General features: G+C 39.6%; 1 protein-coding gene across 6 annotated transcripts in view; it reads left to right on the forward strand.

The window, feature by feature from the left end:
• The first annotated feature begins 1,386 nt into the window (after nt 1–1,386).
• The window catches only part of blk (BLK proto-oncogene, Src family tyrosine kinase), an 83,346-nt gene continuing 72,391 nt past the window's right edge, over nt 1,387–12,341 (forward strand). For 2 of the 6 annotated variants that reach the window (XM_072251441.1, XM_072251447.1), the window contains exons 1-2: nt 1,388–2,010; nt 6,960–7,037. The gene's annotated coding sequence lies outside the window, so the exon portion shown is untranslated. Of the gene's footprint in view, nt 2,011–2,846; nt 2,872–4,746; nt 4,766–6,959; nt 7,038–12,341 lie in introns of those variants that run through there. The other 4 variants (XM_072251443.1, XM_072251444.1, XM_072251445.1 and 1 more) reach the window with 4 other exon arrangements.

Below are 12,341 nucleotides of genomic sequence, written 5' to 3' on the forward strand. Positions count from 1 at the left end.
AGGCTTTTCCCATTGAGGTTTGGTGGGACTACAACTAGTGGTCATGGGTTAAGGGTGAAAGGTGAAACATTTAAGGAGAACATAGGGGAAACATCTTCACTCAGAGGGTCGTGAGAGTGTGCAATGAACTGCCAGCGCAAGTGGTGCATGGGAGCTCCATTTGAACGCTTAAGAGAAGTTTGCATAGGTACGTTAATGGTACAGGTATGGAGGGCTATGATCCCAATGCAGGTCAATGGGAGTAGGCAGTTTAATTGGCTCAGCACAGACTAGATGGGCTGAAGGGCCTGTTTCTGTGCTGTATTTTTCTATGACTCCAAACAAGCAAGAACAATTTACTTAATAGATTCCAAACAAACGTAACATACAGATATAAATAAGTGGGAAAACAACAGACGTATTTTGAATTAAAAGATGAAATTGAAAGACTATGGAACATGACCATTGTCCCAATAGCAATGTCTACGACTGGTATCACCTCCAGTCACTACACAATAGTATTAACCGATTAAGCCTACACAGCAATATTTACATAAATCTCCGGAAAGCCATGAAGTTGAGAGTTAAAGGGCAAAAGTTTAAGGGTAACATGAGGGGGAACTTCTTTACTCGGAGAGTGGTAGCTGTGTGGAACGAGCTTCCAGCAGAAGTGGTGAGGCAGGTTCGATGTTGTCATTTAAAGTTAAATTGGATAGATATATGGACAGGAAAGGAATGGAGGGTTATGGGCTGAGTGCAGATCGGTGGGACTAGGTGAGAGTAAGAGTTCGGCACGGACTAGAAGGGCCGAGATGGCTTGTTTCCGTGCTGTAATTGTTATATGTTATATGGTTATATGATAATAAACACGACTAGAATAGTTCCAAAGTTCCTAGCAATTGAGAAATGTGTATGCATGGCTATGCTCGGACCTCAGTTTTACCGGAGAAAAATATAACACTAATAATGTAATAAATATCCAGAACGTGAGATGAAGAGTTCTTGAATGTGGAACAGTTCAGAGATGGGGCGAGGGAAGTTATTGCCTCTGGTTCAAGAGGCTGATGATGTGGGTCTTGAGGTTTCTGTAAGTTCTTCCTGATGGAAGCAGCGAGAAGAGAGCATGGTTTTCCCAGCGCGGGTCCTTGATAATACCGCTTTCCGCGACAACTCTCTGTATAGATATGCTCGGACATTACTTCTTCGGTAAGCGAAAAGGGAATTGAAAAATATCGCCTGGATGGGCAACGGTTGATGGGAACATTACCTATCTACCGCGGCCGGACTTCAATGTCACATGGGTTTACGAAGGGTTAAATTTTACCGACAGCATGGGACCATGGTGAGTCCAGAAGGCAGTTCCCATTTAGCCGCTCACATGCGGTATAACAACACCCCTTGGTTCAGAAAATTTGCTCCCGGCATCTCAGAGCGACGCTTTCTGTTTGTTGGAGGAGTAGAAGTAAATAAACCAAATGGCACGGAAGACCCGAGGCTTGACTCCACCCGTGACGGCATCTCAGCAAAGTGTGTCTAGTCCAACTGAGAAGTCCGTTCAACCTGTGGCGTAGAGTGGACGGGAGTGACAGACTGGAGTGGACGCAAGCTGAAGGAAGGTCGTACCTGCTGCCGAAACCACTGCCCCGAGGAAGCGGCGCACAATGCACGCCTTTCATGCGGCTGGTGTGACTGACCTGAGTTCCCCGCAGCGCTGATCACTCGCTCAAAGGCACCCTTATTCTTCGCCTGTATCCTCTCTGGTGCCGGGCCAGCGTGGTCGAAGGGCTGTATTACCGCTGATCATTTTCTGTGGAAACTAGACCAAAAAAAAAACAAGGTGTGTTGTGGCCATTTTCGATGGTTTCCGATTATTCTCGATGTCCAACTTAGTTAGACAGCCAGGAAAAAAACAAACTTGCACCTCTCAACCGGGTTGTAAAGGACGTCCCCTCATGTTACCTTCCGCAGAATCAGACGAAGCCGTTGCCATTTTCACGGATTGAGACTTAATGTAAATAGACTACAATTCAGGTAAATATCCAATAAAGTTGAACTTTTGTATAAAGATTCCGTTAAGTAAATTTGTTCTTTTCAAAGGAAAAGATTAAGGCAATCAGTGAGGTGTATCTGTACAATAAAGGTTGTCTATTTTTATTCGCCAATATTTAAAGTGAGGGGTACAGTCTTTCAGAAAATGAATGGAATCCAAACAGGAGCAAGTCAAATCTTTCCGAGGGTGACAGAATGATAATACCGTTTAACATCAGTAAGGGGACGGGATATCACTTGATCTTGCCATGATAAAATTAACTTTGTACTTAAGTGAGGTGAACTTTCTGAGATCGCTCGCCGGGATTTACAACTGTCGTTTATTATTACTGTTAGATGGGATATTGCCAACAGCGAAAACCCCGAATCCCCTGTCCCTCACTTTTAAATTCAACCAAAGCGCCTGGCTCCCTTTTCAAATACACGGAACATCATGAAGCGCTGGATTACGTCGGCACAAAGTCAATTAATTTGAAATTGACCTTAAAGACATAATAATTAGTAATTACTTCCGAACAATCTCGTTGGTACTGAAAATTAGCAACAGCAATTGCAGATTCCTACTCTTTCAGGTTTCATTTATGATAAGTGACTTTAAATTAAAAAATTTTTTTATTTATTTTCCTTTTTTACTCCTACTTGGACCTTTTGGCCTTTATTTCACTTTCTATTCCTCCTCTGAAATTAAGACGGTATTCTCACAGGCACTTCCTGCTTTTGACTGGTATTCAACAGGGATTCCGAAGTTCATTCCGTAAAGTAGTACCCAGTGGTTTTGCCTTCTTGCCACAGATGTCCTGCAGAGGCTGCAGCATTGTGCAACTTGCATTGCAAAGCCTGGAAGTAAGTTTGTGGATAATGGTAGATGGAGTTCAACCCAGATAAGTGTGAGGTGGTTCATTTTGGTAGGTCAAATATGATGGCAGAATATAGTTTTAATGGTTAGACTCTTGGTAGTGCGGAGGATCAGAGGGATCTTGGGGTCCGAGTCCATAGGACGCTCAAAGCTGCTACGCAGATTGACTCTGTGGTTTAGAAGGCGTACGGTTCATTGGCCTTCATCAATCGTGGGATTGAGCTTAAGAGCCGAGAGGTAATGTTGCAGCTATGTCGGACCCTAGTTAGGCCCCACTTGGAGTACTGTGCTCAGTTCTGGTCGCCTCACTACAGGAAGGACGTGGAAACCATAGAAAGGGTGCAGAGGAGATCTACAAGGATGTTGCCTGGATTGGGGAGCATGCCTTATGAAATTAGGTTGAGTGAACTCAGCTTTTTCTCCTTGGAGTGACAGAGGATGAGAGGTGACCTGATAGAGGTGTATAAGATGATGAGAGGCATTGATCGTGTGGATAGTCAGAGGCTTTTTCCCAGGGCTGGAATGGCTAACACGAGAGGGCACAGTTTTAAGGTGCTTGGAAACAGGTACAGAGGAGATGTCAGTGGTAAGTTTTTTACTCAGAGAGCCGGGGACAATGGTGGAGATGGATACAATAGGGTCTTTTAAGAGACTCCTGGATGGCTACATGGAGCTCAGAAAAATAGAGGGCTATGGGTAAAGCCTAGGTAGTTCTAAGGTAGGGACATGTTCGGCGCAGCTTTGTGGGCTGAAGGGCCTGTATTGTGCTGTACGTTTTCTATGTTTCTATGTGAATGTACCCGGGCACTGGTCATTCTTAGTCCATAGTGGAATCCTGTGCCTTGGTCCTATTTATATATTTAATTATAGGGTCAAAATAGCAAAATCACATTTTTTTATGTTGCTTAGCATTCCATTAGTACTGGAAACAATGTGTGTGATAAGTGTAATCTACCAGTATATTATCACAGAACTGGGCTGGACAAACACATGAGAGAAAGGAATACAGAAGTTTTGATGAAAGCATTAGAGAAGGACAGGGAGGTACACGCAGTAACTGAAATGCTCCCGAGCACATTGCCTTTGTAACTACGCAGCTGAAATTGGATGCAGCTAGAAAAAGTTTATGAAACATAAAAGATTTTCTTTGTTGCACTGTAATTCATTCCACCCTTCAATTAATAAATAAAATCAAGTCTATGTGATTTTTAACTTTTCATTCTAAATATTAATAGTATGCAAATTACAAAAAAAATTCAAATTGCTACGCAGTTTTCAGGCTGTGTAATAAAAAAAATAATTCCTGCTCAGAGTAATGGTTGGTTTTTCTCCCATCTGTAAAAAATATATATAGAGGGGATATTAGAGAGGTGGTACCTAGGTATAAATGAATTGAGATGTATGATTTGTTTTTACACAGTATTTTCTATCAAATTCATGTTACCAAGAAATTGGGCAACTACTCACGGAAGAGAACTTTGCAGGGCCCCATGAAGGGGACAAGGTTACAGGGTTAATTGGATTGCTCATCCAACAGGAAACACAGGCACGATGAGCCTTTTGAAGATAAGACATAGGAGCAGAATTAAACCAATTGGCTTGTTAAGTCTCCTTCGTCTGATTTATTTTCCTTCTCAAGCTCATCTCCTGCCCTCTTCCTGTCACCTTTGATGCCTTTACTAATCAGGAACCTATCCATCTCCGCTTTAAATATACCCGACAACTTGGCCTCCATGGCCATCTGTGGCAATGAATTCCACAGATTCACCACCCTCTGGCTAAAGAACTTCCTTCTTATCTCTGTTCTAAAGAGACATCCTTCTATTCTGAGGCTGAAGTAGGACAAGATCAGATCATTCAATGCCCCAAACCAGCAACAAGGTACTGACATGTTACTTTTATCTTAGCATCACTTTCCTGTACTAACACTATAACTAAACATTCTTTATATTCTGGGTGAAGAAGTCCCTGAGTGGCTGATGCTTTATTGTGTAATCGCCTCCCCTTTTTCTAGATATCCCAGCCAATAGGTGATCATGCCTGCCTTTTCAAATCCCGTAACAAATTTGTATATTTCATTGAGATTATTTCTCATTCTTCTATACTGTAGAGCGTACAGCCACAGATTATATAATCTCTCCTCATATAATTAATGTATTATCACAGGAATTAATCCAGTGAATCTGTGCAGCATTCCCTCCATTACACATACGTTCTTGCTAAGTATCAAACACAGAACTGTACACAATATTGAAGGAGCAATCACCCTGGGCCCAATGAATCTGTATTAAGACATCTTTATTCACGTCTTCAAATCTTCTTGAAATAAACGGCAATATACTATGTGCCTTCCTAATTGATTGTTATGCTTGCATATTAGCTTCAAGTGATGCAGATACAAGAGCGCCCAAGCCTTGATCTGTGCTATGGAGTTATACTATTCAGCGGTAAATAAGCTCTCGCCAATTTATGTGGAATTTTTCTCAAAGTAATATTCTAGAAGATTGATTCATTTAACATTGTCTTCAGAATAACAGAAGGTTTTAAAGTCAGTGAAGCTTTGAAGAACAGCTTTGCATAGTTTGTTTCTAAACCTATTTCTAGAACTAAAATCTGTTCCTGAACTCACATTGAGGCTTTAAATGTCCAATATTTATCTTTAGTGATAAGAAGCAAAGATTGCAAATGACTTTGCAGGGTATTTGGGATGGCTGACCATTTAAATTTGAGCAATTAAAATAAATATATTTAAACTAAAGAATGCTGATGACATATAGTGTAAGTAATTGGGAGTTTTAGAGGACAAGATATAATATTAAATTCTGCAAATACTAGAAATACTTGCTTTTGGACCCCGGCCATATTCTACCGAGATACAACACTGGGCGTCACGGGAGGTTGTTCCTGCCTGTGGCCATCGAACTTTGCAGCTCCTCCCGTGGAGCGTCAGACATCCTGAGCCAGTAGGCTGGTCCTGGACTTATTTCCATCTGGCATAGTTTGCACTTTGTTGTTTGATTGTTTGTGGTGTTTGTATTGCTATATTTACGCTCTATTCTTGGTTGGTGCGGCTGTAATGAAACCCAATTTCCCTCAGGATCAATAAAGTATATCTATCTATCTAATGTAGAAAAGAATGCTGTGATATCTCAAGAAGAAAAGGAAAATGTCTTTTGTTTGTAATTTATCATTAGAAATCTCGGTATTCCACAGAGTTGCTTTTGGGCAGCTGTTTGAACTGAGTTTAGGAGCAGAATTCTTTAAGAATAATTTGGAATTTGGGCTGTAAATGTGTTTTATTAATAAAACATTATTATTGTTAGTAATATTTATCAAATCTGCAATCTAAATGAAATGCAATCCTCTGTGTGAACATTCATTAAGTAATATCAAAATTTATGTGCTGATTTTTGCAGCAAATAAAAACGACTATGGATTTTGTCATATTCTCACAAAAACCCTATTTGCTCAATAACTTCCTTCAGGAGCATTAAAATTAGAAACTGGAGCTGGTTGCCCAGCCCTTCAGACCTGCTTCACCAGCCAATAAGCCCTTGGTGTATCGGAACACAAATAGTAACCTTAGTTTTGTATTTCTTTCTACCCCCTTGCTTATCAAAAATTAATCCACCCTGCCTTAAACATATTTAAAGAGACTGCTTCCGGTATCCTTTGAGATTGTGAGGTGCAAAGACTCATGGCCCTCCGAGCGAAAATAACAAAAATCTTCAACTGTTTGTGAAATGGAGAGCATTTTATTTTCAAATGGTGGCCTCGAGAAGAATTGCCCTTTCCATTTACACCCTATGAGTAACTGTCATATATGTTTTAATAACACTTGAGGAAGAAATCCTCCTTCATTTCTGGTATGATCTGTGTGACACCACAGAATCTCTTAACAATTTGTCTGTTAGTAAGTTTGAGGTGACTAGATGTGGACAATAAAAACCTCACACCAGTGTCACATGTGGCACAAATAAACTCAATCTTTCATTGTTATAAATTTTTTCAAGCTGCAATTTACTTACCATTTGATCACACTTCTGACATGATATATTTTATTTCTCTTGGGCAGGTAGCTCAATAAAAAATACTGCAACTCACTGAAATACTGATTTGGCCTTTCAGATTAATGAGCAGCTGACAACAGTCGGTAAGCATAACATCTTAATAAGAACGTCAGTTTCATTAGGCCTCAGACCAAAACTGTGAGAGATAAAAGCAAATGCATTTTGTATTTTATGTGCAGCCATTTATCACCTCTCCATTTCATTAATAGCCGTGCTCAGGGTTTTGCTGAAAATGTCACAGTGGCCAAGTCCATTGCTAAGTGCATACTTACATTAGTTGCACTGGCATTTAATTTTTGTGTAAAGGAAAATATATTTTCTCATGGAGATGAGGGAACAAATTCAGAGTATGGGAAATCACAAATAATTGTAGAAAAGCTAGAGAATATGTCAGTGGCTAGAAGATAAACACAATATTGAAGATCTGTTTATTGTGTAGACTGTGGTAAATCCATTTATAGCTTTTATCTCTTTTAGTTTCTTGACCACTCACCTGCAAACTAATTTTTTCATTTTGGCTTGGCCTCCTAGACTGATTTATGTTGTGTTCCTTTTATTGAACTTTTTGGTGAGCACGCTCCATTTTAATGTCTGAGGAAACATCTACTAGTTGGTTATATTATCTGTGGGCGGTTCACGGGGACGCACGTGGAGACGAACATCAAATGCTGTTGGTAGATCATCAACTCTTTTGCCTACCAAAGGTTGTTGATCTGCCAGCGCATTCAGATGCCCACGGAGGAATGCTGCCAACTGGCATATTCCAGACTGCAGCCGTACCTGCTGCAGAATGCACTGTAGTCACCGCAAGGGCTCGGTGAGGAAGGACCACAGTGGAGATTTCTCCTCCCAGGGAGGAAGGGGTCTGGTTGGGGGAAAGAAGCCTCTCAATTATTTTAGTAGATAGTATACTACCCCAGGGTCCCACATGAGTGGCAGCAGAGATATATATCAATGTAATAGAAGAGTACAGAAAGGAATGTAAAGAATGAAAAGGCATTGAATGGTTATTCTTGTAAATAATTTAAAAATTATGAATAAAGTTTATTTGTTTTAAAATAGGCAGTCTAACAACTTAATAAGCGTTAACTTTTTCAAACTTTGCTCTTAAAACACCTTAATAGATTCAAGGTGAACGCCAAAATGAATGCCTCATATTTTGAAACGCATTGGTAATTGATCATCGGTTTATTATTGTCAGATGTACTGAGTTAAAATGAAAAGCTTTGTTTGTGTACCATCCAGAGAGATTATTCTATACATAGGTGCATCGAGGCAGTACCTAAGGAAGACAAAATAGAGGACTGAATATATCGTTAAGAGTCCCAAAAAGGGTGCAAGTAGGCAAATAAAGTGCAAGGGCCAGGATGAAGCTGATTGAGAGATCACAGCCATTCCAGAGTCTTATAATAGCAGGCTAAACTGTCCCTGAGCCTGGTGGCACATGTGTTCAAGCTTTTGCATCCTCTGCCTGATTGGGTGTGTGTGGGTGTGTGTGGTGGGTGGTGAAGAGAGAATGACCAGGCTGTGAACGATCCTTGATAATGTTGGCCGCTTTCCTGAGGCAGCAGGAAATGTAGACAGAGTTAATAATGGGAAGGCTGATCTGCATGATAAAATGGGCTGTGTTTACAACTCTGTCATTTCTTGCGGTCTTGCGCAGAACACTTGCCATACCAAGCTGTGGTGCATCTGGGAGTTTTATTTTTTTCTCTGTTTATGAGCAAAGAATGACTTCATGAAAGTTTGGTTTAAACATATTCTTTGTTTTGACCTGATAAAATAATACAGAATATTCACAATATGGGTAGAATGTTGTGGAATTCGATGCAGTTTCTATTAATTTCAGCTTTTCCTTTAGAAGTGAGGAAATTGTGAACCTAGCCATCTAATCTGGGAGATCACTACTAATAGCAACTGCTGTTATCTGCAGATTCCCCTTCTCTGAGTTGTATGTTTTAAAAATTATAAAAGAGATTATACTTGGTTTGCATGATCCCATTGTGGGGCCTTGTCAACTTTCAGTTAAAGTATTAATCAATCTGATTTTTAAAGTACTTAAATGTTATGGGTATAAAAGTAGAGAGGTTGTACTTCCATTGTATTGGGCTATGGTAAAACCACATTTAGAGTATTGAGCAGAGTATTGGTTTTCTTATTTAAGTAAGTATGCTAACATGTTGGAGGCATTTTAGAGAAGCTTTACTGAACCTGCATTTGGAATAAGTGGGTTATCTTAGCTGTAAGGATCGGTTAATGTCACTGAAGTGAAAACGTAAAATGTCGGAAACTCTCACCAGGCTCAGGAAGCATCTGTGGAGGGAGACATATATGACGTTTATGTAGACGACTCTTCATCAGAACTCTTGTTTCCAAAATTTTCTGTTTTTATGTCAGATTTCCAGCACCTGCAATCTTTCTGACTTTCATTTACGATTGTATCTCTTTTGGAGTTTAGAAGAGTGAAAGGGGATTGGATTAAAATATAAAAGATTCTGAGAGGTTTCTTCATGAATGTTTGAGAGAATGCTTTCCTATGTGGGGACCTAGAACTAAAGGTCACAGTTTTACAATAAATGGTTGCCCATTTTGATAGAGATGAGATTTTTTTTCCCTCTCAGATACTTGCAACTGTTTGGAATTTTCTTCTTAAAGTCTTCTAGCTCAATTAGATGAAATGTTGTTAAGTGAAGGAACGAAAGGTTACCGGGGTAGATTGGAATGAAGAGTAGATGTATTGTTAGATTAGCTTTGATCTTTGAATCCATTGTTGAACGGAGAGGCAGGCTTAAGAGGTTCAATGGCTTACTACTTTCCTAATTTGTATGTTGGATAAGACCATAAGATATAGGAGCAGAATTAGGCCATTTGGCCCATCCAGTCTGCTCCACCATTTCATCATGGCTGACTCATTTTTCTTCTCAGCCCCAATCTCCTACCTTCTCCCCATATCCCTTCATGCCCTTACCAATCAAGAATCAACCTCTGTCTTAGGTAAACATACAGACTCGGCCTCCACAGCTGCCTGGGGCAAAGAATTCCACAGATTCACCATTCTCCAGCTCATGAAATTCCACCACATCTCCGTTCTAAAAGGACACCCCTCTATTTTGAGACTGTGTCCTCTGGTCTTAGATTCTCCCACCATAGGAAACATCCACTCCACATTCAGTCTATCAAGGCCTTTCACCATTGACAGGTTTCAATGAGGTCACCCCTCATTCTTCTGCAATACAACCAATACAGGCCAAGAACCATCAAACACTCTTCATATGACAAGACGTTCAAACCTGGAATCATTTTCATGAACCTCCTTTGAACCCTCAACAGTATCAGCACATCCTTTCTAAGATAAATGGCACAAAGCTGCTCACAGTACTCTGAGTGTGGCCTCACCAGTGTTTTATGAAGTCTCAACATTACACCCTTGCTTTTTATTCTATCCTCTTGAGATTTATGCCAACATTGCATTTACTGCCTTCACCACAGATTCAACCTGCAAAATAACCTTCAGGGAATCCTGCACAAGGACTCCCAGTCCCTTTGTGCCTCAGTTTTTTGTAATTTGTCTCCATTTAGAAAATAGTCAACCTTTTCATTTCTTCTACCAATCTGCATGATCATACACATCCTGACACTATATTCCACCTGCCATTTCTTTGCCCATTCTCCTAATATGTCTGTCCATCTTTAGCCTCTCTACTTCCTCAAAACTACCTGCCCCTCCAACTATCTTCATATTGTCTGCAAACTTTGCAATAAAGCCATCAATTCCATCATCCAAATCATTGACATATAATGTAAAAGGAATCGGTCCCAACACAGACCCCTATGGAAAACCACTAGTCACCAGCGGCCAACCAGAAAAGGCTCCCTTTATTCCCACACTTTGCCTCCTGCCAATCAGCCACTGCTTTATCCATGCCAGAATATTTCCTGTAATACCATGGACCTCATGTGTGGCATCTTGTCAAAGGCCTTCTGAAAATCCAAATACACAACATCAACTGATTCTCCTTTGTCTATCCTGCTTATTATTTCTTCAAAGAATTCCAACAGGTTTGTCAGGCAAGATTTTCCATTGAGGAAACCATTTTATCATGTGTGGGTATATATGGGCCTTTCCCACGTTATAACAGGGCTCCATTCTTGAGAGCTGCTCGTAAACAGAACAGTTTGCAAGTCTCCACTATGCAATGATAGTTACCATCAAGTTTAGTGGTTTGATGAAAATACAAAATATTTAGAAATTGTTATTACTAGAAATACCCAGCCACATATTGTAGATGCTGAATGTGTTTCATCATTAGATAACAAGGTAAAAACTATCAGGAACAAATAGATAACAGCTAATGATATTTTGAGGTCCTCCAAAAATTGTCCATGAGTTATCAATGACCAGGAACATGGACAAGAAGTGAAACAAGCAAATTAATATATTGGCTACTTAATTTTAATTAAAATTTCCAAGTTTGCCATACCAATGAAATACATTTTTGCACATGTATTTGAATAATTACAGGAAGTAATTTTGGAATCCATGAAATATTTTAGAAGAATGATGAGCCTACTAGATTTTCCTTTTAAAAAAAAATAATCTTGAACATTTAGAGAATTATGAAATAAAGTCTGTAAATTTCAATGAATTAGTTACTCATCTGAAATGCAGACAGACAAGAGATGTACGAAGGTGCTTCCAATTAATTTGATAGCATTGGTCTTGAGAGTTTCCAGTTTGTGAAGCATCTGTACTTGTGAAGTTTTGTATTAAGAGATGCCTTAGCATCACCAACCTCTCACATAATGAGAAGCAACAATAAAACTCTGATTTCTTAAATGAATCCCTCAGGAGTTCTGAAATAGTTTGTGGAGTATTTTTATTGGCTTCTATCATGTTTTCTATCAAGTCAGGGAAAACTATAACCTGTTGGCTATTTAACAAAATGTTGCATTATCTACTTAAAGAAACAGACTCGAAGAATTTATTGAACATCAGACACATAAAACGGTAAATTGCAATAAAAATAGTTTTAATTTGAAACTGGTATTGTCAAGTCACCTAAGACTTGCAGTAACATGGCAGCATGCTCGTACACAGCAGCCTCTTGAGGGCAAGCCGAAGGTATGTGTTTATATGTATGTATGTGTGTGTGTGTGTGTGTATATGTATGTATATATATTATTTTTGCACCATTGTATATTTGTTTGCTATCTTGAATGTGTTATGAGTGCCATGTGCTGTGCATGTTTGCACTTTTGCCCCAGGAATGCTATTTCGTTCGGCTGTATTCATGAATAGTTGAATGACAATTGAACTTGAACTTCCATTTCTAATGACCTCTCCTGACTGCTTTCAATGAACTATGCGCTTGTACTCATCAGTCCCT

This window comes from Mobula birostris, chromosome 2 (assembly GCF_030028105.1).
Source record: "Mobula birostris isolate sMobBir1 chromosome 2, sMobBir1.hap1, whole genome shotgun sequence".
In the NCBI taxonomy this organism is placed as follows: Eukaryota; Metazoa; Chordata; class Chondrichthyes; order Myliobatiformes; family Myliobatidae; genus Mobula; species Mobula birostris.